This window comes from Cervus canadensis, chromosome 2 (genome assembly GCF_019320065.1).
Source record: "Cervus canadensis isolate Bull #8, Minnesota chromosome 2, ASM1932006v1, whole genome shotgun sequence".
In the NCBI taxonomy this organism is placed as follows: domain Eukaryota; kingdom Metazoa; phylum Chordata; class Mammalia; order Artiodactyla; family Cervidae; genus Cervus; species Cervus canadensis.
This window is the reverse complement of record NC_057387.1, coordinates 73269197-73295348: the sequence shown is the minus strand read 5'-3', so window position 1 is coordinate 73295348 and position 26152 is coordinate 73269197. Positions and strand designations below refer to the sequence as shown.

At 40.6% G+C, this 26152-nt stretch overlaps 1 pseudogene; it reads right to left on the bottom strand.

Annotated features, from left to right (window-relative positions):
• LOC122429003 overlaps positions 1–24082 on the bottom strand; it is a 39462-nt pseudogene extending 15380 nt beyond the window's left edge.
• Between the last annotated feature and the right edge of the window lie 2070 nt (positions 24083–26152).

Sequence of the window (26152 nt, the reverse complement as noted above, 5' to 3'; positions counted from 1 at the left end):
TGCACTATAACTAGAGAGCAGCCTTCGCTCACCATAACTAAAGAACTTTTTCATGCAGCAACAAACACCCAAAACAGCAAAAAACAAATAAATAAATAACCCCAGAAAACCACCCCAAGACACACATTAATCAAACTAACAAAAATTAAAGATAAAGAGAAAATAATAAAAGCAACAAGAGAAAAGCAACAAAAAAGGTATAAAGGAATCCCCATAAGGTTATCAGTTGACTTTTCAGCAGAAGCTCTGCAGGCCAGAAGGGAATGGCACAATATATTTTAAGTGATGTAAGGGGAAAACTGGAAAGCTACAATCAAGAATACTCAGCAAGGCTCTCATCCAGATTCAACAGAGGAATAAAAAGCTTTACAGGCAAATAAAAGCTAAGAGAATTCGGCACCATCAAACAAGCTTTAAAACAAATGTTAAAGGAACTTCTCTAGGTGGAAAAGAAAAGGCCGCAACTAGAAATAAGAAAATTACAAATGGGAAAGCTCACTGGCAAAGGCAAACATATAGTAAAGGTAGGAAACCATCAACACACAAATGTGATATCAAAACCAGCAATCATAAGGAGAGTACAAATGCAGGTGAATGGAGATGCATTCGAAACTAAGAGACTAGCAACTTAAAACAATCTTGTTTATATATAGATTGCTATATCAAATCTTCATTGTAACTGCAAAACAAATTCTACGCTAGATATACACTGAAAAAAGAAAAAGGAATCTAAACACAACACTAAAAATAGTCATCAAATCACAAGAGAAGAGAACAAAAGAGGAAGGGAAAAAATACCTACGAAAACAAATCCAAAACAATTAACAAAATGACAACAAGAACACACATATTGATAATTACCTTAAATGTAAATAGATTAAATGCTCCAACCAAAAAACACAGACTGGCTGAATGAATTAAAAAATAAGACTTGTATATATGCTGTCTACAAGAAACCCACTTCAGATCAGGGATACATGCAGATTGAAAGTGAGGGGACAGAAAAAGGTATTTTATCCAAACGGAAATCAAAAGAAAGCCAGAGTAGCAATACTCATGTCAGACAAAATAGACTTTAAAATGAAGACTGCTATAAGAGACAAAGAAGTACACTGCATAATGATCACGGGAGCAACCCAAGAAGATATAACCATTCTAAATACAAATGCAGCAAACATAGGAGCGCCTCAATATATAAGGCAAATACTAACAGGCATAAAAGGAGAAAGTGACAGTAACACAATAATAGTGCGGGACACACACAATGGAATATTACTCATCCATAGAAAGAATGAAATACTGCCTTTTACAGCAACATGAATGGACCTAAAGGTTATCATACTAAGTGAAATAAGACAGAAAGAAAAATGTCAGATGATACCTCTTTTATGTGAAATCTAAGAAAATGATACAAATGAATTTATTTACAAAACAGAAACAGACTCACAGACTTAGAAAACAAATTTATAGGTCCCAAAGTGGAAAGGTGGGAGGGGGTAAATTAAGAGCTTGGGATTAACATATACACAATGCTATATATAAAACAGGGAATTAAAAAGGAATTTCTGTATAGCCCAAGGAACTCTACTCAATATTCTGTAATAATCACTATGGGGGAAAGAATCTGAAATAGAATAAATATATGTATATGTATATTGGAGAAGAAAATGGCAACCCACTCCAGTATTCTTGCCTGGAGAATCCCAGGGATGGAGGAGTCTGGTGGGCTGCCGTCTATGGGGTTGCACAGAGTTGGACATGACTGAAGTGACTTAGCAGCAGTAGCAGCATGTATATGTATAACTGAATCATTTTATTGTACACCTGAAACTAATACAATTATCTTTTTTTAAAAAAAAGAACAACATGTAATGAACACAGCAATTCATAAATATGCAAAATTCAGAGGAAAGAGATTATCTGGAGAACTGGGTGAGATGAGGGAAAACTTCACAGGGAAGTTAATAGTTAAGCTGGATTTTGAAGATGAAGTTTGTGAGTGGCTAAGAGAAGGCACAAATAGCATTTCAGACATAGGAACAGTGTTGGCAAAGTTAGAGAAGAGCAAAACAGCCTCCATATTTGGAGACTTATAAGTCATTTTTCTGGAACATAGGTGGGGTTGGGGAATTGCAGGGCAGGTGGTCAGAAGGGGCATAGGAAAGCTGTGTATACTATGCTCCAGAGTTTATGCTTATAGGCCTGAGATAAGTATTAGAGAGTGTAAGGTATAGGAGGGACATGTAATGTTTTCCCTTTAGCGCTATGACTGTGGGGCTCTGTAGAGGATGAAGCTTGCTCAGATCTTATTGAACACAATATAATTATCCTAACTAAATTTTCCTTTGATGAGTATGGCTCTTGCAATGCCTCATGCAATTCAGACTTTCCAAGATGAAATATACAGATAATATAAACATATTCCTTCAGTGCCTCCATTTACTGAGTGTCTTCTTTGTGCCAGGTCTATTCTAGGCATAGGAGATTCAATGGTAAATAAGACAGGCAATTTCTTACCCTTAGGGGCAACAATACATACTGAACAAAAAAGTGACATGGTCTAATTCCCCTAAAGGTGTTCTTGAGATATTTAATATGAAGTTCACTTGGTCTAACGTGTCATCTAAGGCCAGTGTTTCCTTACTGATTTTCTGCCTGGATGATTTGTCCATTGATGTAAATGGGGTGCTGAAGCCCCCCACTGTTACTGTATTACTGTCAAGTTCTCCCTTTATGTTTGTAATATTTGATTTATGTATTTAGGTGCTATGTTATGTACATACATATTTCAAGTGTTATACCTTCTTGTTGGACTGAGTCCTTTATCGTTATGTGATGCTTTTGTCTCCTGTTAAACTCTTTGTTTTAAAGTCTATTTTTTCTGATATAAGTATTGCTACCCAGATTTTCTGTTTGTTTATATTTGTATGGAAAAACTTTTAAAAATCCCCACATTTTCAGTCTGTGTGTCTTTACAACTGAATTGAAGATTTTGTAGGCAGAATGTATATGGGTCTTTTTTTTTTTTTTAATCCATTTGGTCATCCTATGTCTTTTGATTGGAGCATTTAGTTCATTTACATTGAAAGTAATTATTAATAGATATGTGCTTGTTATCATTTTGCTAATTGTTTTCTGGTTGTTTTTGTAGTTCTCTGTTCCTTTCTTCTCATGCACTCTTCCCTTGTAATTTGATGTCTGTCTTTAGTATTATGTTTGGATTCCTTTCTCTTAATTTTTGTGTATTTTTTATAGGTTTTGGGTTTGTGGATTCCATGAGGTTCATATATATCCATGACGTTCCATATATAGTGATATACATCTATATCTATGCATTTTAAGTTGATTATTCTTATATTAGAACTCATTCTAACAGCAATTCAGACTTTGCTATATTTTTTACTTTCTTCACCTACATTTTATTTTTCACATTATATTTTATATCTTTTTATTTTATGTATCCCTTAACTACTTATTTGTAGACATAGATGATTTTACTACTTGTCTTGCTCAATATTCTTACTAGCTTTATACGTAGTGATTTATTACCTTTACTGTATGTTTCCCTTTGCCTTTACCTAGAATTTTTCCTTTCATAGTTTTCTTATTTCTAGTTGTGGCCTTTTCTTTTCTGGTTACAGAAGTATATTTAACATTTTTAGAAAGGCCAGTTTGGTAGTGATGACCTCTTTAGCTTTTGCTTATCTCTAACACTCTATCTTTCCTTCAAAACTGAATGATAATCTTATCAGGAAGGTAGTCAGGATAAACCTGGAGTAATAGGCCAGTTTGGTCTTAGAGTACAAAATGAAGCAAGGCAAAGGCTAACAGAGTTTTACCAAGAGAATGTACTGGTCATAGCAAACACCCTCTTCCAACAACACAAGAGACAGTTCTACACACGGACATCACCAGATGGTCAATACAGAAATCAGATTGATTATATTGTTTGCAGACAAAGATGGAGAAGCTCTAAACAGTCAGCAAAAATAAGCCTGGGAGCTGACTGCAGCTCAGATCAGTTCAGTTCAATTCAGTCCAGTCACTCAGTTGTGTCCAACTCTTTGCGACTCCATGAACTGCAGCACGCCAGGCCTCCCTGTCCATCACCAACTCCTGGAGTCCACACAAACCCATGTCCATTAAGTCAGTGATGCCATCCAACCATCTCATCCTCTGTCTTCCCCTTCTCCTTCTGCCCTCAATCTTGCCCAGCATCACGGTCTTTTCAAATGAGTCAGTTCTTCGAATCAGATGGCCAAAGTATTGGAGTATCAGCTTCAACATCAGTCCTTTGATGAACACCCTTTGACTGTCTGGATCACAATAAACTGTGGAAAATTCTGAAAGAGATGGGAATACCAGACCACCTGACCTGCCTCTTGAGAAACCTGTATGCAGGTCAGGAAGCAACAGTTAGAACTGGACATGGAACAACAGACTGATTCCTAATAGGAAAAGGAGTATGTCAAGGCTGTATATTGTCACCCTGCTTATTTAACTTATATGCAGAGTACATCATGAGAAACGCTGGGCTGGATGAAGCACAAGCTGGAATCAAGATTGCCAGGAGAAATGTCAATAACCTCAGATATGCAGGACACCACCCTTATGGCAGAAAGTGAAGAAGAACTAAAGAGCCTCTTGATGAAAGTGAAAGAGGAGAGTGAAAAAGTTGGCTTAAAGCTCAACATTCAGAAAACTAAGATCATGGCATCCAGTCCCATCACTTCATGGCAAATAGATGGGGAAACAGTGGAAACAATGGCTGAGTTTATTTTTCTGGGCTCTAAAATCACTGCAGATGGTGATTGCAGCCATGAAATTAAGACATTTACTCCTTGGGAGGAAAGTTATGACCAACCTAGATAGCATATTAAAAAGCAGAGACATTACTTTGTCAACAAAGGTCCGTCTAGTCAAGGCTATGGTTTTTCCAGTGGTCGTGTATGGATGTGAGAGTTGGACTATAAAGAAAGCTGAGCACTGAAGAATTGACACTTTTGAATTGTGGTGTTGGAGAAGACTCTTGAGGGTCCCTTGGACTGCCAGGAGATCCAACCAGTCCATCCTAAAGGAGATCAGTCCTGGGTGTTCACTGACTCAGATAATGAGCTCCTTATTGCAAAGTTCAGACTTAAAATGAAGAAAGTAGGGGAAAACACTAGGCCATTCAGGTATAACCTAAATCAAATCCCTTATGATTATACAGTTAAAGTAACAAATAAATTCAAGGGATAGACCTGATAGACAGAGTGCCTGAAGAACTATGGATGGAGGTTCATAACACTGTACAGGAGGCAGTGACCAAAACCATCCCCAAGAAAAAAAATGCAAGAAGCAAAGTGGTTGTCAGCGGATGCCTTATGAATAGCAGAGAAAAGAAGAGAATTAAAAAGCAAAGGAGAAAGGGAAAGATACACCCAACTGAATGCAGAGTTCCAAAGAATAGCACGGGACACAAGAAAGCCTTCTTCAGTGAACAATGCAAAGAATTACAGGAAAACAATAGAATGGGTCAATCCTAAAGGAAATCAGTCCTGAATATTCATTGGAAGGACTGATGCTGAAGCTGAAACTTGAATACTCTGACCACCTGATGCAAAGAACTGACTCTTTGGAAAAGACCCTGATGCTGGGAAAGATTGAAGGCAGGAGGAGAAGGGAACAACAGAGATGAGATGGTTGGATGGCATCACCGACTCAATGGACATGAGTTTGAGTAAGTTCCGGGAGTTGGTGATGGACAGGGAAGCCTGGCATGCTGCACTCCATAGGGTCGCAAAGAGTTGGACATGACTGAGCAACTGAACTGAACTGAACTGAATAGAACGGGAAAGACTAGAGATCTCTTCAAGAAAATAAGAGATACCAAGGGAACATTTCATGCAAAGATGGGCACAATAAAGGATAAAAATGGTAAGGACCTAACAGAAGCAGAAGATATTAAGAAGAGGTGGCAAGAATACACGGAATAACAGTACAAAATAGGTCTTACTGACCTGGATAACCATGATGGTATGGTCACTCACTTAGAGACAGGCATTTTCATTTTTCTGTTCAGCTTCAGTGATTTCCACTACTCTGTGTTTTAGTGCTTACTTTTTCTCCTGTGTCATCTAATCTACTGTTGATTCCCTCTATAATAGCATTTTTCATTTCAGCTATTATATTGTTATGCTTTGCTACTTTTTAATATTTTCTTTGTTGAAATTCTCACTATACTCACCCACTCCTCTCCTGAGTTTGCTATGCATTTTTATGATCATTACCTTAAACTCTTTACTGAGTAGATTGCTTATCTCTGTTTCATTTAGTTCTTTTTTCTGAGGCTTTGTCTTGTTCCTTCATTTGGAACATATTCTTCAGTGTCCTCATTTTGCTTAATTCTGTATTCTCATTTCTATGTATCAGGTAAGTTGGTTATGTTTCCTAACCTTGGAGAAATGGACTTATATTGGGGACATCTTATGGAGCCTAGCAATATACCCCTCTCTGGGCATCAGAGCAAGTTGTTCCAGAGCTATCCCCTATGTGTGTTGCATGTACCCTTGTGTTATGGTCCAGTCAACTACTGTGGGCATGCCTGTTGATGGGGTTGGCTCCCAGCCCTGCAATGCCTGGTGACATGCAACCACTGTGGGCCTGCTTGTGTGTGGGACAGGTCCCTGGCTCTAATAGCCTGGAAGGAGGATTCCAAAATGGCTCTTGCCAGTGCCAATATCCCCCAAATGGCTGCTGCCTACATTCTGTCCTGAGTGTGAGTCCCATCTGCCTCTAGCCTCTCCAAGTGGCTAAGATCAGCAAGAGGTTCTATCCAAGAACCTTTCAAAGCACTGGCTCTGTGCTGGGACTCAGAGCTTGTGAAAATTTGCACGTACCCTTTAAGAGTTGACTCCCTGTTTTCTCTAGCCCTCTGGCTCTTCTCAACATAAGCCCTGCTGGTTTTCTAACCTAGACATTCTGGTGGCTCATCTTCCTAATACAGGATCCCTGGACTAGGGAGCTTAATGTGGCAGTCTGGCCCTTTGGTCCTTGGGGAAGACTTCTGTGGTTATAATATCCCTCCTCCTATTTGTGGGTTACCAGCCTGGAGATGTGGGTCCTGAGGAGCCCACATTTCCAAACCTCTCCCATCTCATTGTGGCTCCTTCTTTATAGCTTTTGTTGTGGAAAATCTTTTCTGCTTATCTTCAGGTCATTCTCAATGTATTTGCTCTGTGAAAGTGAAGGCACTCAGTCGTGTCCGACTCTTTGCGATCCCATGGACTGTAGCCTACCAGGCTCCTTAGTCCATGGAATTTCCCAGGCAAGAACACTGGAGTAGTTTGCCATTTCCTTCTCCAGGGGATCTTCCCAACCCAGGGATCAAACCCGGGTCTCCTGCCCTGCAGGCAGACGCTTTACCATCTGAGCCACTAGCTTTAATTTTGGTGTGCCCATGGGAAGAAGTGAGTTCAAGATTTCCCTATTTGGCCATCATAATCAATTTAGTCTCTAGAAATATTTCTGTCAAAAAAAAAGGTTATATGCAAAATAATTGAGAATGTTACATATTTTATTTCCTATTAAAATTCATAAAACCAAAGTTTTCTAATAAAAGGCTCTGAGAAGTCCTACAGTAAAGAAATTGAATACCTAATTAATTGTTCTGTGGTAGCCATCTGGTGGTTTTACCTATTTAGCATGGGTTCTCCTTTCTAAGAGCAGCACCCTAATTTTGCTCTGGGGAACTATTCCTCTTGCTTGAACACAGTGCTGGAGGGATGTTAATCAGCTTTCTCTGTCCTGGCCAAAGTATGGACACATGGCCCAAGAAATGGCAATCAGATGCTTTCAGTCTGGAATTTGTATCTTTAGTAGAGCAAGGTAATAATTAAATATAGTTGAAGTCTTTTATCCCAGTCATGGTGTCCTGCTTCCTGGATTTTTTTATATTGCTCTTTTTCTTATGCCTTTAATATTTGGTTATTCAGCTTTTCCTTGTACTGTCATTCATGTTGTGCACTGTGCAGAAGATGGAAAGCATTCACTTATCAGTTCAGTTTAGTCGCTCAGTCGTGTCCAACTCTTTGTGACCCCATGGACTGCAGCACACCAGGCTTCCCTGTCCATCACCAACCCCCAGATCTTACTCAAGATCATGTCCATCGAGTCAGTGATGCCATCCAACCATCTCATCCTCTGTTGTCCCCTTCTCCTCCTGCCCTCAATCTTTCCCAGCATCAGGGTCTTTTCCAATGAGTCAGCTCTTCGCATCAGGTGACCAAAGTATTGGAGTTTCAGCTTCAGCATCAGTCTTTCCAATGAATATTAAGAACTGATTTCCTTTAGGACAGACTGGTTGGCTCTCCTTGCAGTTCACCTTATAGACTTATTTTAACTCCTGTGAGGATAGGGATAGATTGTGGAGAGTTTGGGACTTCTGGCTGCATGTTGAGGCAGCAGAGAAAAGCTCTTGATACAACAGACTTGCACTGGTATCCAGGAATGTACACTCACCCTGGAGACCTGTATGTCCACTTACTGATGCCTGCACATGCACTACAGGTCTTGTCCTATGCAACTCGAGTATTCCCTGAGGTTGCTTCTCTTGCCCCCCCAGAGCTTTCAGAGGTACTGATACATCTGAGACTCCCCATCTAAATCCAGTCCCCCTGGCTGGGGAGTCATCCTGAGGGCATGAAGCATGCCTACTGCCAGGGTATGTAACCTCCAGTATCAAGATGTGGCTGAGCAGCTAGAAATATGAGCACATATATGTGTGCATGCCATCACAGCTTCTGCTTGCCAGGGCCCCTGCAAATTTCCTTTAGGAGGGTCTGGAAAACCAATGTTATGTATCTGTAGTAGTCTGTTTGAGCTGATAGAACAAAATACCACAGACCAGGTAGCTTATAAACAATGCAAATATATTTATCACAGTTCTGGAGGATTGTAAGTCCAAGGTCAGGGTGCCAGCATGGTTGGGTCCTGCTAAAAGTTCTCTTCCAGGTTGCAGACTGCCAACTTTTCTCTGTGCCCTCACATGGTGGAGGGGATGAGGGATCTCTGTGGGGCCTTTTTATTTTTTACAAAATTTATTAGGCTGCCCCAGGTCTTAGTTATGGCATGTGGGATCTGTAGTTGTGGCACCTGAAGTCTTCAGCTGTGGCATGAGAAATTTCAGTTGCAGCCTGTAGGATCCAGTTCCCCACACAGGGATCGAACCTGGGTGCCCAGCACTGGGAACTCAGAGTCACAGCCTCTGGACCACCAGGGAAGTCCTATTCCCATGTGAGGCTTTTTTATTAAGGGCACAAATCCCATTTATGAGAGCTCTATCCTTATGACCTAATCATCACCCAGAGGACTGACTTCCTATTCAATGTGTGAATTTTGTGGGGCACAAGCATTCAGACAAGCGAGTGTCCAAGCAAGAGGCTTTAATTTTACTTTATTTTGAGTGGCTTCCCAGGTGGGGCAATGGTAAAGAATCGCCCTACTAATGCAGGAGATGCCACAGACATTGGTTTAACCCCTGGGTGGGGAATATCCCCTGGAGAAGGAAATGGGAAACCACTCCAGTATTTTTGCCTGAAAAATTCCATGGACAGAGGAGCCTGCCGGCCATAAGGTCACAAAGAGTCAGACATGACTGAGCATGCATGCACATACAGATAAACATACACATATATATTTATATATACAAAAACATACATATGCTCGATGAAGCTCAAGCTGGAATCAAAATTTCCAGGAGAAATATCAATAACCTCAGATATGCAGATGACACCACCCATATGGCAGAAAGCGAAGAGGAACTAAAGAACCTCTTGATGAAAGAGGACAGTGAAAAAGCTGGCTTAAAACTCAACATTAAAAAAACTAAGATTATAGTATCTGATCCCATTACTTAATGGAAAATAGATGGAAAACAATGGAAACAGTGAGAGACTTTATTTTTTGCACTCCAAAATCACTGTGGATGATAACTACAACCATGAAGTTAAAAGATACTTGTTCTTTGGAAGAAAAGCTATGCAGACCTAGACAGCATATAAAAAGCAGAGACATTACTTTGCCAACAAAGGTCCATGGAGGCCTTTGTGCCTTTGTGCCATAGAGGCAAAGTTACGGTTTTTCCAGTAGTCAAGTACAGATATGAAAGTTGGACCATAAAGAAGGCTGGGTGCTGAAGAATTGATGCTTTCGAACTGTGGTGCTGGAGAAGACACTTGAGAGTCCCTTGGACAGCAAGGAGATCAAATCAGTCAATCCTAAAAGAAATCAACCCTGAATATTCATTGGAAGGACTGATGCTGAAGCTCTGATACTTTGGCCACCTGATGTGAAAAGCTGACTTCTTGGAAAAGACCCTGATGCTGGGAAAGACCAAGTGTAAGAGGAGATGGGGACGACAGAGGATGAGATGGGTGGACAGCATCATGGACTCAATGGGCATGAGTCTGACCAAACTCTGGGAGATAGTGAAGGGCACGGAAGCCTGGTGTGCTGCAGTCCATGGGGTTGCAAAGAATCAGACACTACTGTTCAACTGAACAACAATTTGTTATATATATATATGTATTGGCCAATTTGAAAGATAAGTTTGATAGAATCCTGCCTCTCCTTTCATGTATTCACTCCTTTCTCTTTCCCTACTCTTTGCCTTCCTTTACTGATGAGAAAGTTACATGCCTGGTTTCTACTTTCCCTGGGTGGTATGGTATTTATTTGTGCAATAATAAACAGTAATTTTTTGCTTGAAGGAGGAGCATCCTTTTTAATTTGTACTAATTGCAGTCTTGTCTCTGAGCTGCCTCAGATCCTTCTAAACCATCAATACTTCAGCCTGAGTCAGGCAAGGTTGCTCATACCTGAACCTTAGGCAATTCCTCCCATGCCATATTTTAATACTCCTCTAGTTCCTTAAAACCTTTGGTTCCTGGTCCCTAGAACAGGACTAGAAAGGAAGATACCCAATTTTATTAATGAGAAACGGAAAGCCCATTAAAATGAATAAGAGGCAGGATTTCTAGGAACACAGAGTAAAGAAGATGCCAAATTCTATGCCTGGAAAACTGGAGAAAATGATCTGAAACAACCATTTCAGGGCTCTGAAAACTGACAGAGGCAGATAACAAATTGATAAACATTTATTCATGAGAGGCTGCTAAACTTTGGGTAAGAACAATGGGAGTCTGTAGCATGCTTGCCTGGGGCTGCTCCATACCCCTGGCCCAGATAAATCCACACGGAAGAGTGCTAGGGTGGGGCTGCCTGGGAAAAGCAGCAGCTTAGCTGCCAGAGGGGACTGACTTGATTTGGAGTGAAGGGCACTGTCAGTAAAATTAGAAAACTCATTAGAAAACAAATAGGAAAAGCCTTGCCTGCCTGAGGTTATGGCCCAAAATTCAACAGGGAGACCTAGGAAATTAGACTAGCTCTTCATCTATCATTGGCTGACCGAGAGGATGTGCACACACAAGAAGCCCAGCCTGGTGCTCTATGATGACCTAGAGCGGTGGGATGAGGGGAGGGAGGCTTAAGAGGCAGAGGACATACAGATAATTACATGGTTTGTGTTGTCGTATGGCAGAACTCAACAACATTGAAAAGCAATTTTCCTCCAATTAAAAAATAAATTAAAAAAATACATACAAAAAGAAAACTCCTGGGAGGTGACGAGTGGAAAATAAAAGCTGGGGCACACTTGAAACTGACATGTATACATACAATAACAACACCAAGAAGGAAGAAGGGACTGGAGCTATCCTGGAACAAAGTTGCTATATTTCACCAGAATTAAGTTGGTGTTAACATGAAATGAATTGTAGTAAGATGTATATTGTAATCCCTAAGGCAATTACAAAGAAAATAACTTTAAAAACTAGAGTTAAAAAGTGAACTGATTTGAAAGCATCGTCTGACCAGTTAGTGGGAATGGAGACAATTCACCTGCCTACCTTAGTTTCTCCTTATGTCAGTTCAGGACAGTCGCACCAGCCACACATCCTCACTCAGGTTCTGACTTCCCATCTTACATTTGACTTAGGTCTCTGGAACACCCAGTGCACTGAGGCTACTTATGTAATGAGCAGAAGGAGCAAGCCCCTTTGGGGCCTTCCTGGGATAGACTCCTCACCATCCCTTGCTTTAGCTTCTCTCTGAAGTACCTAGATAATATTGGGTTGGCCACAACGTTCATTCAGGTTTATGATATGGAAAAACCCAAATGAACATTTTGGCCAACCTGGTAGTATCTGGTATATATTCCCTGAGTTGTTTTTCAGGTGCTAAAACCACCACCAAAGAAGATGGTGGTTAACAACTTGGTGACCATGAGCACATAGTCCCCAGCTTCCTGGAGCTCAAGGACTGATCGTGTTAACTCCTGTGACACTGACCTGTTAGCTTACCATCAACCAACCAGAGAACCGTGCACAAACTGATCACATACCCTGTGACTCCCCTTCTTTACCTGGCCTTTAAAAATGCTTTCCTGAAACTCATCAGGAGTTTAGGTTTTTTGAGTATTAGATGTCCCAGGCTCCTTCTCTGGCACTTTAAAATAAACACTTCACAGCAAGTCAGAGTTAGTAGATTGACTTTATTGCACTTGAGCCAGTGGACCCAAGTTTGGTTCAGTAACACTTGGCCTCTAACCAAAATGAGAAAATCTGCTGTGGCTGGGCTGTTCATTCTCTATGGTTCCCCTCCCCCAAGCAGGCCATGAACTTGGCTACCTCTTCCTGAAGCTGAAGGGCTCAGCGGTGATATCAGAAAAAGTCAGGGTGCTTTGGGGAAACTTGAGTATCACAGGATTTTCCATCTACTTTTAGTGCAGTAGAACCTAGGAGAGGCCTTGCATCATATTTCAATGCACTGACTGTAGCCTCCTGCATTTCCTATGGTTCCTGTTATTCCAGATGGACTGTACTACTGTTCCCTCCACCCCATACACATACACACCATTCCTCTCCCCATAGCCTCCATTCTTCACCTCCAAAGCTCACATTTTATGTTCGAACATATCAAACTTTCTTCTGCCCCACCTTATTCTTCTCCATTAGAAGGACAATACTTGGGTTTATCATACTTTGCTTGGGCTATGTGATTGCAGAAGCCCTGTTTTTCCATTCATTATTATTCCTGTGTTTCTAAGACTTTACCTTGTATGGGAATCATCTGGGGAACTTATTAAGATGCAGATTTTGGCTTAGTAGGTCTAGGGAGGAGCCCGAGACTCTGTATTTCTGATGTCAGCTGAAGAAAAAGACACGACCTAAAAGTTGTGAGTTAAGTTTTATTCTGTGACCTTATTGAGGACTTCAGCCTGGGAGGACAGCCTTTCAGATAGCTCTGAAGAACTGTTCAGAAGAGGTAAGGGAGGAGATAGTATTCATAGAAGTTTTTTGCAAGGAAAAAAAAATGTGTGGTGAAACATCAAAAGATTACAGCTAATCACAAAACCAGTCATCTCAAGTTAATAATTTTATTACTTTTCTTTATATGAGAAAATGTAAGAATATGGGCTCATTAAAATTATTCCTTAGATACGCATCTTAACTATCTAGGGCCAGGATCCAAAGTGCATAAGGCTTCTATTTTTCTCTATTCTGAATTCCATTCAAGATGCACCGTGGTGGGCAGGGCCACTGCAGTGGCTAATGGATTAATTCTTGTTGACTGGGATGGCAGCAATGTTCCCTGTCCACACTAATACGGTCTCAGGACATGGGATGTTGCTGTTCAGTGGACTGTACTTTGAGTAACTGAGTTCCAGACTTTGGAGCAAATATTGACATAACATTCTTTAAGGGTACTGAAATAAAAGAAATGAAAAATAAAATTAAAAAGTATTATAAGGAAAACACTGAATCAGGGTTATTGACTTCAGAATGTAAATTTTTAAACAAAACTTTCAATGCTAGCATGTTTTGTTGTGTTTTGTCTAGGTTCTACTATCATCCCTGGCACCTTGCATCTCTCTTTCAACAGAATTTAATATTATACTGATTCCTCTTGAAGCCCTTCCAAAGGAGTGTATTGATTGAGATAGCAGAAATAACTCATTGCATTCATCCACCCTGACATCTGTACAATCATTTTTTTAAGCTTCCAAACCACTACCTCTTCATCCATCCAATGGTTCCTAGAGTCTACTAAGACATGCCAGTGCTGTGAAGGATGTAGGTGTTAGTGAGACAGTTTTTGCCCCCAAGAAATTTCATCTTTGGTGGAGATGACACAATTCTTAAGATATATTCTGAAGGACAGTATTGATGTAAAGCCTTAAATGTTGTCAGAGTGCTAGTTAAGGAGTTAGCTGTAAACTTGGGTCATTCATGATCAGGCCATTCAACAAACAATATTTTCAACAATACGGACAAAACAGAATTTTATTTTCTGGCTAATACAGCTTTTCCGATTTTTCTCCTGCCTCTTTGCACAAAGGATCAATTTGAATTAAAAAAGAAATCTGAACTCTACCTTCTTTGTTTTCAGAAAGATGTATTCTTTTCTATAACAAAGGCAAAAATGAGGGAAATTGGCAGGAGTGTCTTTAAGAAGCTAGTTATTACCAGTATACAGAGTAGTGTTTGTTGATTTATTTGAGTCAGGAAGCTTTATAGAGACTGCAATAACTCTGGGGTGCTTCCAGTTTGGAGTGCAGGGGTAGAATTGCAAAACTTTAGAAGGAACTTCTTAAAGTTCATATTACCCATTGCCTCCAAGATTGCTTAAGTCAAACATCCTATTAGAGATATTGGGTTGGCCAAAAATATACTTTGGGCTTTTCCGTACAATGTTACAGAAAAACCCAAACAAACATTTTGGCCAATCCAATATATCTAGGGTTTCTATTCTTAGTCTCTCCCCCACCACCCCTCCCCACCAGACAAATCAGTATATGCTAGCAGTGTCTCTAGTAGTATTTTCATTAAGGCAAATCAATTGTAAAAATTCATATGCATTTGATGGTGATGATCAATACCTCCTGCTTAATAATACCACTACCCACAGGTCAGCTTCCCCATCACTCTTATCTTCCTTTCCTTTACTCACACTCTTTCATCTACTACAAGTTCATGAAAACAGAAGGATTTAGCTTTTCAAGTGACTGCAGAAGGAGAAACCACATGTAAACAGACTTTAGAGCATTCACACGGACAGAAGAGGAGACCATAACACTCACTGAGGGAGATTTGCCAGTCCTTGCCCCTCTGCTCGGCCAAGGCCAGTCGCTTCTCATGCGTCCTCTGCGTTTCCCATGACTAACCCAGTTCTCTCAGTGCCTTACTTAATACCCCCCACGGGAGAGCTGTTTGTGTAGTCAAGAGTCCAGGTCATCTCACTGGGCTATGCTGACTAGTGGGTAAGTTTGCTGCTGCTGCTGCTAAGTCGCTTCAGTCGTGTCCGACTCTGTGCGACCCCATAGAAAGTGGGTAAGGTTACTGTACCTTAAAATGCATGAACCTCTTCTCTTTCTCTTCTACTTCTCACAGCTAGATGAGTAAGTGAATTCTAGATAATTCTATTGGCTCATTCTCTCTTCAACTTTCCTCCTGCCTGTATTCAGCCAAACTGATAAGATGTCAAGATGGAAAAGTAGAGCAGGGGGTCCCAGGCCCCACTGTAACCTTTATCAAGGTGTTGCACTTGGGTTCTAAGCTTGGAACAACTATCAATAAAGTGGTAGCTTGGTTTTTATGTATTATTCCTTTTTTAGATTGCTCCCTCAGGATCTCCAATGGAAGGAGAAGACATGTGGAGCAGGATTTGGGCATTTCTGAGTCCCTGGCTATAAAATCATTAATATCTCACTTTAATTCCCTACTGCTACTAGAGATAGAAAGTAGAACAGTGTATTGGTTAGGGTTCAGTGCAGGAGAGAGAAGCCACTTTAGCTATTTAATGCAAGAAAAAACGAAGGAAGGAAATAAGGTGCTGAAAGACAGGGAAGTCAGGCATGCTGCAGCCCATGGGGTCACAGAGTTGAACATGACTGAGGAACTGAACTGAACTGAAAAATCACTGGAGGGTTTCCAGTGGTTTATCACTGGTGGCTCAGTGGTAAAGAATCTGTTTACTAATGCAAGAGACATGGGTTCAATCCCTGGGTCAGGAAGATCCCGTGGAGGAAGAAATGGTAACTCACTCCAGTATTCTTACCTGGGGAATACCATGGACAGAGAAGCCTGTTGGGCTATAATAGTCCTTGGGGTCATAAAGAGTTGAACATGACTGAGTGACTAAACAACAACAACAATAAAAATCACTGGGAGGGTAGGAGGAGAGGAATCGTTCCTGCTAGAATAGCAAGACCAACCGCTGGAAAGTTATCACCTCTGAGGACATCCCCAGAGATTCTGAGTAGAAAAACTCATCGCTCTGGAGCCAGGGATCCTACACTGCATGATCTGAATGCGTCTCCAAGGATCAGAATTAAAGTCAGGAGGCTACTATCCCCACTGCCTCCATCACAACTGCCTCTCTTACCCCCACTGGGGCTCTGCTATAGCAACACCTTCTGTCTTTGAAATAATATTGGCCAGAAGAAAAGCAGTCAAAAGGGGCAAGGAAAAGGCCTCTGCTCCATTTCTGCCTTCTATATTTTGCACAAGTATCTCTAATTGGTGAGTCATAATTTGAATCCACACCCTAACTGAAAAGAAGTCTGACAATGCAGACTTATACCTTGTGTAGTACAGACAGGCATGGCAGCAGGAGGGAGGAAAGGAAGCTGAACAAGGAATCAGTCCATCATCACAGGGAACGAATGAAGGGTAGCACTGTGTTATGGACTGAATGTATGTGGCTGTCAAATTCATGTGTTGAAATCCTAACTCCCAAAGTGATGGCATCAGGAGGTAGGACCTTTGGGAGGTGATTAGGTGATTGAGAGTTGGGAGGTGATTAGGTGATTGAGGTGATTAGGTGATTAGGTGATTGAGAGTGGTGTTCTCATGGATATGACCAGTATTTTTGGAGCTTCCCTGGTAGCCTGGTGGTTAAGAATCTGTCTGCCAATGCAGGGGACATGAGTTTTATTCCTGATCCAGGAAGAACCCTCATGCTGCAGAGCAAATAAGCCCATATATCACAACTACTGAGCCCAAGCTCTAGAGCCCTTGAGCTGCAACTGCTGAAGCCTGTGTGCCCTAGGGCCTGTGCTCTGCAACAAAAGAAGCCACCACAATAAGCGACCTGCGCATGGCAATGAAGAGTAGCCGCCACTCACTGCAACTAAAGAAAGCCTGCACACAACAACAAAGAACCAGCATAACCAAAAGTAAATACATTTTTTTTTAAAACTAAAGAAAAAGAAGACCCATGAGAAAGCTCCCTTCCTCTGCTTTCTGCCATGTGAAGATATAAGAACACAACAGTCTGCTGTCCTGAAGAGACTTCTCACCAGAACCCAACCATGCAGACACTACTAATCTTGGACTTCTGACCTCCAGAACTGTGAGAAACAAACTTCTTTTGTTTGTAAACCACCCAGTCTATGGTATTTTGTTACAGCAGCCCCAGTAGACAAAGATATGATGGTGTATTACTTTGTATTTTAAAACATGCTCTAATTAAGTATTACATACTCAAGAAAAACCTGGGAAAACATGAAAAGTATAAAGAACATAATAAACATCAGATATTGGTTGCAAATAGGAGAAACCCTCTAAAGTGACTGGAATTAACAGAAAAACATGTGGGCAAAGGACAATGCAAGAGCTCCTAGAATAATGAAAAGACTTTAAAAAGGACAAGGTCAGTTGTCTTGGTTCTTTATGGTTTCCTGGTTCCTGTTTCAAGCTCCTGTGAGATTTTACCATTCATCTTCTCTTCCTCAGATTGGGTGGATGCTGGGCCATTTTTCAAGATGAAGAATTTGGAAAAAATTACTCCTTAGATCCTGCATCCTTGATAGTCCTCAATTTTTTAATCTTCATCAATTATATAATGCTCTGATGTTTAATAATTTTAAGCCCCTCGAGGGTCCTATACTTTGACACTTCAAAAATTATGCTTAAACAAGGTAAAAATGGTGCTAGGGGGTAGTTTCCTGGTGGCCCAGTGGTTGAGAGTCTGTCTTGCAGTGTAGGGTGGGGCATGGGTTCAGTCACCGGTCAGGGAACTGAGTTTTCCACATGCTGTGCAGCAAATGAGCCCAGGCTATGCCCCAATGAAAAAGGTCCCACATGATGCACTGGAAAAGACTGAAGGCAAAAGGAGAAGACGGTGGCAGAGGATGAGATGGTTAGATAGCATTACCGACTCAATGGACGAGAATCTGAGCAACTCCAGGAGACAATGAAGGACAGGGGAGCCTGGTGTGCTGCAGTCTATGGGGCTGCAGAGTCGGACACACAACAATAACAACAATGATGCAATGAAGATCCTGAGTGCCACAGCTGGGACCCAAGGTAACCAAAGAAACAGATAAATAAATATTAAGAAAAACAAGGTTAAAGGCTTAAAAGCCAACCAACCTAAAATAATATAGAAGCTTGGGATGGGTAGGGAAGACAGTCAGGTGGTTGTTTGAAAATAAGAGTCAGGGCCAGAGTGACAAGGTTGAAAACAATTAGTTTTGATGTTGTGGTTGGAGACTATTGAGGTTGAAGGGGACGTTAGCTCATATTCCTCTTTCTCTGAATTAAAAACTAATAGAGAAATTAAGATGTAAGTAGATGGACAGCAATGTTCTGTTTCATTACTGGCAAGATAGGCCTGGTAAACATGGTGAATGTAGCTTAGATCCATTGCTTCAATTGGGTTTCCTAAAACTCCTTCTGATTTGAAATGACTAAGGCCTACAGTTAAGTTTAGTGTATGGAGGAGAGCAGGTCTTGGCTTCAAAATCTTAACTTCTCCCTAATAAAGGCCTGTATAAAAATGTAGAGACAAGTGTCAAAGTTTATTGTCACTCAATTACATATAGCAATTCTCCTTCCATGGAAAGAAAAGGTTCCATTCAGGTGGAGTTTTCCAAAACTGTTTTCTTTTCTGGAATAGAAGTTCTTTATCTAGAAACATCAGGAGAAGAGCATAAAGTTTTCTCTAATAGAACTGAAATAATGGATGTAAGAAAACTGGGAGAACAAGAATAAAAGAGGACCCAAATAGAGAAATAGAGAAATTAAGTAAATAAAATAAAAGCAGAGACTTCTCCATAACTACATGATTTAAAAAAAAAAAAAAAAAAAAGGTTAGACTAGCCTAAGAAACTATAAGAATGGTCAGAGGAATAGGTGAAAAACCAGAAAAAAACTGATGCTCAAGAAATCAAGGAAGGGACTTCCCTGGTGGTCCAGTGGTTAAGACTCTGTGTTTCTACTGCAGTGAGCACCAGTTGGATCCCTGGTTGGGGAACTAAGATCCTACATGCCATGCACCATGTCCTACCCCCACTAAAAAGAAATCAAGGGAAGGAAGAATTAGGGACATAGATGGTTAGTCACTGGTAGAAAGTATGAGTAAGTTGAGTACTGAAATGAATTTTGTTTTTTTGATTGAAGTATAGTTGATTTACAGTGTTGTGCTAATTTCTGTTGTACAGTATGGTAAAGTGACTCAGTTATACACATATATACATTGTTTTTAATATTCTTTTTCATTATGGTTTATCTCAGGATATTGAATATATTTCCTTGTGCTATACAGTAGGACCTTGTTGTCTACTCATTCTTTATATAACATTATAGCTTGCATTTACTAACCCCATCCCTCCCCTACTCTCCCAAAATGGATTTTTTAAAGCAATTTATTGAGGTGAAATTCACATAACATAAAACTGTTTTACAGTGACAAATTCAGTGGCTGCTGCTGCTGCTAAGTTGCTTTAGTCATGTCTGACTCTGTGTGACCCCAAAGACGGCAGCCCACCAGGCTCCTCTGTCCCTGGGATTCTCTAGGCAAGAATACTGGAGTGGGTTGCCATTTCCTTCTCCAGTGCATGCATGCATGCTAAGTCACCTTAGTCATGTCCGACTCTGTGCGACCCCATGGACAGCAGCCCACCAGGCTCCTCTGTCCACAGGATTCTCCAGGCAAGAGCACTGGAGTAGGTTGCCATTTCCTTCTCCAATTCAGTGGCATTTAGTATATTAACGAGGTTGTGTAACCATCACCCTATCTAGTTCCAAAACATTTCCGTTACTTCAGAGTAAAACCCTATATGCATTAAGTGGCTTCTCCCTTTTCCCTTCCCCTAGGCCCTGGTAACCACCAATCTGTGTTCTATCTCTATAGATTTAACTATTCTGAGTATTTCATATACATGGAAGCATACAGCATGTGCCCTTTTATGTCAGGCATCTTTCATTTAGCATAATGGTTTCAAGGTTCATCAATATTAAAGCATTTATCAGTGCTTCATTCCTTTTTATGGCTGAATAATATTACATTCTCTCTATAATACACACATATATATATGTCAAGATTTTTTATCCCTCTATCCATTGATGGATATTGGGTCTGTTTCTACTATTGACTACTACGAATAGTGTTGCTGTGTTCACGCACGTGTATGTACCTTTTTAGTATCTGTTTTCAGTTTTTTAGAGTATATATGTAGGAGTGGAAGAGTGGGATTATATGATAATTTTATGCTTAATTTTTGAGGAACTACCAAACTGCTTTCTGAAAACTTATTTCAGATTTAGCAATTTGATATTAATTGTTGATCCTAGTTAGAAGAGTACCAGGAGAATAATGACTACAAAACAGATGGCAAGGGATTAAGAAGTAAATGAGTTTAAAAATTAAAAAAAAAAATCAACAGCTTTATTGATGTATAATTGACATATGCTAAATTGCACATATTAAAATCACAGGTTTTATTTAGTATAGGCACTTCTTCCTCTGAGACAGAAATAAGCTAAGAGGAAGCGGGTATTCTATATACAGATAAGTTAGAAGTGGAGGGAAGAGGTATTAAGGGATTTGACATCTAATGGGTTTTTTTTCCTTGGTAAAAGAGATCATACTGAAATGAGAACAGTAGTGTGGGAATAAGAGGGGTTAGGAAGACATGATAGAGGCAATTAGATGCTTATTCCAAATTCATTTTCCTCTTCCTTTTTAGTAATAGAGTCTTGATTTTGTTTAGGTAAGTGACATAGACAGCTAAAAGACTTCATTTCCCAGTTTCCCTTACAACTAAATATGACCATGTGATTATAGTGTCTGCATATATACATGTATGTGTGTGTGTGTGTGTGTGTGTGTGTGTGTGTGTATTATAAGGAGCTTCTAGGAAGGCTTCCTAAAGGGAGATAACTTAGCTTTGAGGGGAACCCATTTGCTTTCCTGGCCTTTCACTTTCTGGCTGTTTAGGACATGATGACTGGTGCTCCAGCACTCATCATTTTGAGTCATGAGGTTATCTGCAGGATGGATGCCATCTGCTGAAGATGGCAGAATAGAAGGATAGACATTGAGGTTCTGACGATTTTGTGTTGGTGTCTCCAGAGCACACTATGAATCTCTGATTCTCTTTTACCCAGTTAAGAATTAAACTGAGATCAAGTGTAGGCCAGTGTTATTTTGTGTTTCAGTTACAATCAATACAATCCCAAGTGAAATAGGATCATATTAAAGCTTTAGTACATTCTCTATGGTAAGTGGGAAAGAGAATCATGGGCTGAGGCCTCAGTGGGAGGGAGTCATCAGTCTGCAAGATTATATGCTTTTCTCCACTGTAGGCAGCCTGGAAGCAGAAGCAGAGGCATAGACTTAATGGAGCCATTCTAGCAGAGGCAGCTAAACACCTATTGAGGGAAGAACTGAAGATGGTGCAGTTATTGGGTTTGAAGCCTTTGACCTTGGGATCCAGGTCGAACAGGAAAGATAGTAAAGCCAGGTGATGACTGATTACCTGAAGGTACTGGATTCTTGAAGAGGGCTTTGGAAGAGTTTTTATGGCTCTCCAGGTAGAGGCTTAGGAAACTGTGATCAGATGGCAGGAGTCATGCTAAGGCCCGTGTGTGGCTATGGGAGTGAGGAGATTACTGCAGTAGGATGGAAATGAAGTTACTGGCACAAAGAAGGGCCAGAGAATGTTGGCTTTCTTTGAAGGTGGGGTGGGGAAGGTAGGGGGAGGATCCTGTTTACTGAAGTGACCCAGCAGGATATCAACTTGAAATCTGCTAAGATAACTGAAAAGGAGAGGAACAACCGTTTTAGCTTAGGCAGGTCACACTGAAAATTTCTGGAAATAATTCCAAATGGCCTGATGAGTGCTTTACAACAGGGCCGCTAGAGACAAGAAGAATGCAGGAACCACCACCATGACCAAAATACAGTACAAACATCTCCAATTAAGTGAAAGAACCAAGGGACCTCTGGCCAAGATCCCTGAGGTGGACAGCGACTTTTGGAAAGGCATCAACAAATTAAATTAGACATATTTCCTGTTCAGCTGTCTTCTGAACATGAATAACATTTCAATTAGTGTCATTCAGGGAGGATCATTTCTGTTAAAATCAGTGATTCTTCTCTAGTGCTCAGATATGACGTTGAAGAAAAGAACAGACCAGGGACAGGGATGTTGTGTGTGTTTTTAGAGAAATCACTGTGATTTTGTATTGATTTGTACCAGAGAAATAAAGTGTAATTTAATGAAATACATAATGTTCTCAGCCAGGGTAGCACATCAGCCTGGAAATGAGGGGAAAATGGTCAGTAGATTGAATTCTACAGATGATGGCAGTGCTTTTAGAGCAGAGGCTATTAACCTTTCCAGGATAGAGATATCCTCTCCTCAGAACATCAGGAGGCAGCGAGACATGGTGGTAAGGTTGAGTTCTATGATTAGATTCCCTAATTCTGAATCCCTGCTTTTTGAGATATTCACCAGGTATCCTCGGGCAAGTAATTTAACCTTTGAATGCTTCAATTTCCTTATCTTAAAAATTCACCTTCTTGTCATTTTCACTGTCCACACCGAAACCCTCCTCAGAGGTCAGCAGTATCACCACGTTTGGTGTATACCTCTGAAGATATTCTATGCACTTAACAGGCCACAGGTGTATTAATTTTTTCTCTTTCTGACACACATGAAAAAGCACTTTTCTGTAAGCTTCTAAAAAAGAAATTAACAGCAGTTTCTTAGAGATCATTCCAAGTGTTGCACAAAAAGCCTCCTCAAGCATATTAAAACAGCTTTCACATTCATTATTTTATTTGGAAATGACTGGTTGACTCTCTCCTTGTGGGACAATCAGCAGGGTTAATAAACTTTCCTGCTGACACACAGGGAGAAAATTTCAGAGCTTGAACTAGGACATAGAACTTCAAACTTCACATCCGTTGTTGATTTCCTTAGACCAGCCTATCCCTGAATTGATCTGAGATGCAATGTTTTCTCTATAACAAGTCCATCTGGATGTTTGCATTGAGTGGCGCTGTTATCCTGGCCCAGTGTCTAACTAAATATGATTGTTCCATAAATGTTTGTTGAGTGAAATAGGATTGGTTAATTCCTAACCCTGGATGATGATTCACAATTTTATCATTAATCCCTCACGTTTCCTAGGAGATATAGCCTTAGCATATGTGCTAATGGAAATGCTGGGCATGAGTGCAAATACAAAATGTCCTGGTCTCAGCCAAACGCAAATTGTTTAGCAAGCTGGAAATATTTGCACGGTCTTCCAGCTATCACAACCGTGAATCAGCTAGCACCCCTCCTGGCCCACCAGGCCTCCAGCCTGTTAGTTCTACTTCCCAGAAACGGTATCTTTAATCTCCAGTCCTGTCCTCCTGTGATTCCTATATTTATTGAACGGAGAGATGAACTGAGTAAACTGTACATTGCTTATAAAAGCCCTTTTTTTGCAGGAATCTGCAAAATGTGTTTGTTTTCTTGGAAAATGATTACAGAAATTCACCTAGCTGTGTATTTGTACAAATGTGTGTATTAAGAATGAGTGACATCCTCCTGTTTACTGTGAACATATGCTCCCATGTGAAGGAGGAAGCCCAAGCCTTTCAAAGTCCTATATCACTTACTTGTCTGCACGTGATGGCTAAGGGGGGCATCCGTTAGGCAGCGTTTTGTTAGGCTTTCTGCTTGGGTAGCTTCTGTTTTCATCTTTTACTTATACTGATAATTGAGGTATACAGTGCATGTAGGAAAACCAGGTAGACACAGGTTGAATACCCTATTTGAGCAATGAGTTGACTAATTTCCAATCAGTTGGGCATTTTCTTGGGCCTCTCTGATAGCTCAGTTGATAAAGAATCTGCCTGAAGTACAGGAGATCTGGATTTGATCCCTAGGTCGGGAAGATTCCCTGGAGAAGGAAATGGCAAACCTCTCCAGTATCCTTCCCTGGAAAATCTCATGGACAGAGGAGCCTGGTGGGCTGTAGTCCATGGGGTCACAAACAGTTGGGCACAACTGAGCAACTAACACTTTCACTTTTGGGGGCACTTTCTAGTAATCTTTTTGTTATTCATCTCTAACTGAATTCCAGGGGATATACTTTGAATGATTTCAATATTTCAAAATTAGTTGAGACTTGGTGTATGATCTAGCTTATGGACAATTTTTATAATCCTCACAACCATACTATGAGATAGATGTTATCATCCCTCCAATGTACAGATAAGGAAATTGGCACTGGAGAGGCTGAAAAAGCTTACTCAAAATTGAGTTAAAATTTGAATGCAGGTATCCTGGCTCTTGGGCTTCTCAGGTGACACAGTGGTAAAGAATTTGCCTGCCAAAGCAGAAGATGCAGGTTCGATCCCTGGGTCGGGAAGATCCCCTGGAGTAGGAAATAGCAACCTGCTCCAGTATTCTTGCCTGGAAAACTTCATGGAGAGAGGAGCTTGGTGGGCTACAGTTCATAGGGTCACAAAGAGCTGGACACAACTGAGAGACTGAGCACACATTAGCTCTTAAGTCCCTCATTTTAAGAACCATGGTATAATGTCTCTACCCACAAGAGGGGGAAAAAAAAGCAGCCTCTATAAAAGATCCTATATATGAGGTCTTATGATATTTGTTCTGGGTGACGACTCATACTTAGCACAGGTAATACACGATGAACTTATTTTCAGAGTCTTATGCTGTTATCCGGGAATGCAAACTTATCAATGGAAAGGATGGGTCCATTGGTCCAAGGATCCTCATTGGAAGGAATTTAGCTTAAGAGATGAGACCATTAAGAAAAGCATGTCTGAGCTGTGGACATAGGATCATTGTTGGGGGGGGAAGTATGATAGGAGATATCCTACTCACATTTCTGTTGGTTCTACCCCTGTACCAGGTCTTTTTGCCCAAGACCTGAAAGGGGAGTGAAAACAAGAATGGAATTACTTTGCAGGTGAGGAGTATTTCCCCACTGGACTTGAAGTGGCCACATCTCAAAGGGAGAAACCTGTGGAAGAATGGGTCAGGGAGCCAGACTTCCCAGACCACCTCCCATAAGTCACAACATTGGCCCCAGAGCTCCTCAAGGTCACTGGTAGCTGTATGAAGGAAACAGCAATCTGGATTCCATTTGCACACCCCACAAGAACAGTGCCCAAACAGCTGTGGGGGAGAATCACACTGACACAGAGATCTGGGTTTGAGAACTAAGAGGTATCAGCTGGAGTCTCCTCAGCTCAGAAAGCACAGGCAGAGACAGAGATCTACAGCTTGGTTGTATGCCCTCAACCTTCCCTTTTGGCTGCTAAGGCCTGAGAAATATTGTGTGCATGTTGCATTTTTAAGGCAGGCAGAACACCCAACAGACCCCCACTGTGGAAAGATAAAAGCAACCTCATGTTTGCAAAACACATTCAAGATTTTTTTTTATGTTTTTCAACACAAATTCATAATAAAAGATACTGTAATTTATTTGTAATATAAGATAACAGTGCTGTAAACATAACTAGTTATCAAAATTCACTCCTACTTGCTACTTTGAAGACAACTTAAACTGTGGTTGATGCTAATGTACTTAACTGTCTATATTTTTAGTCTTTGACCTATCTTGCAGAGGATGAGAGTATTTTTGTCATGGTATCAGAGAAAGAAATTATCTGAATGCTTCTGAATACAATTTATGTGGAAAGCTTTCGTGTTACCATTTGATTCCTTCTTCTTCTTTTTTTTTTGTAGGTTCTTTAGAGTTCATAAAGCACTTTCACATAAAATACAGTTGATTTT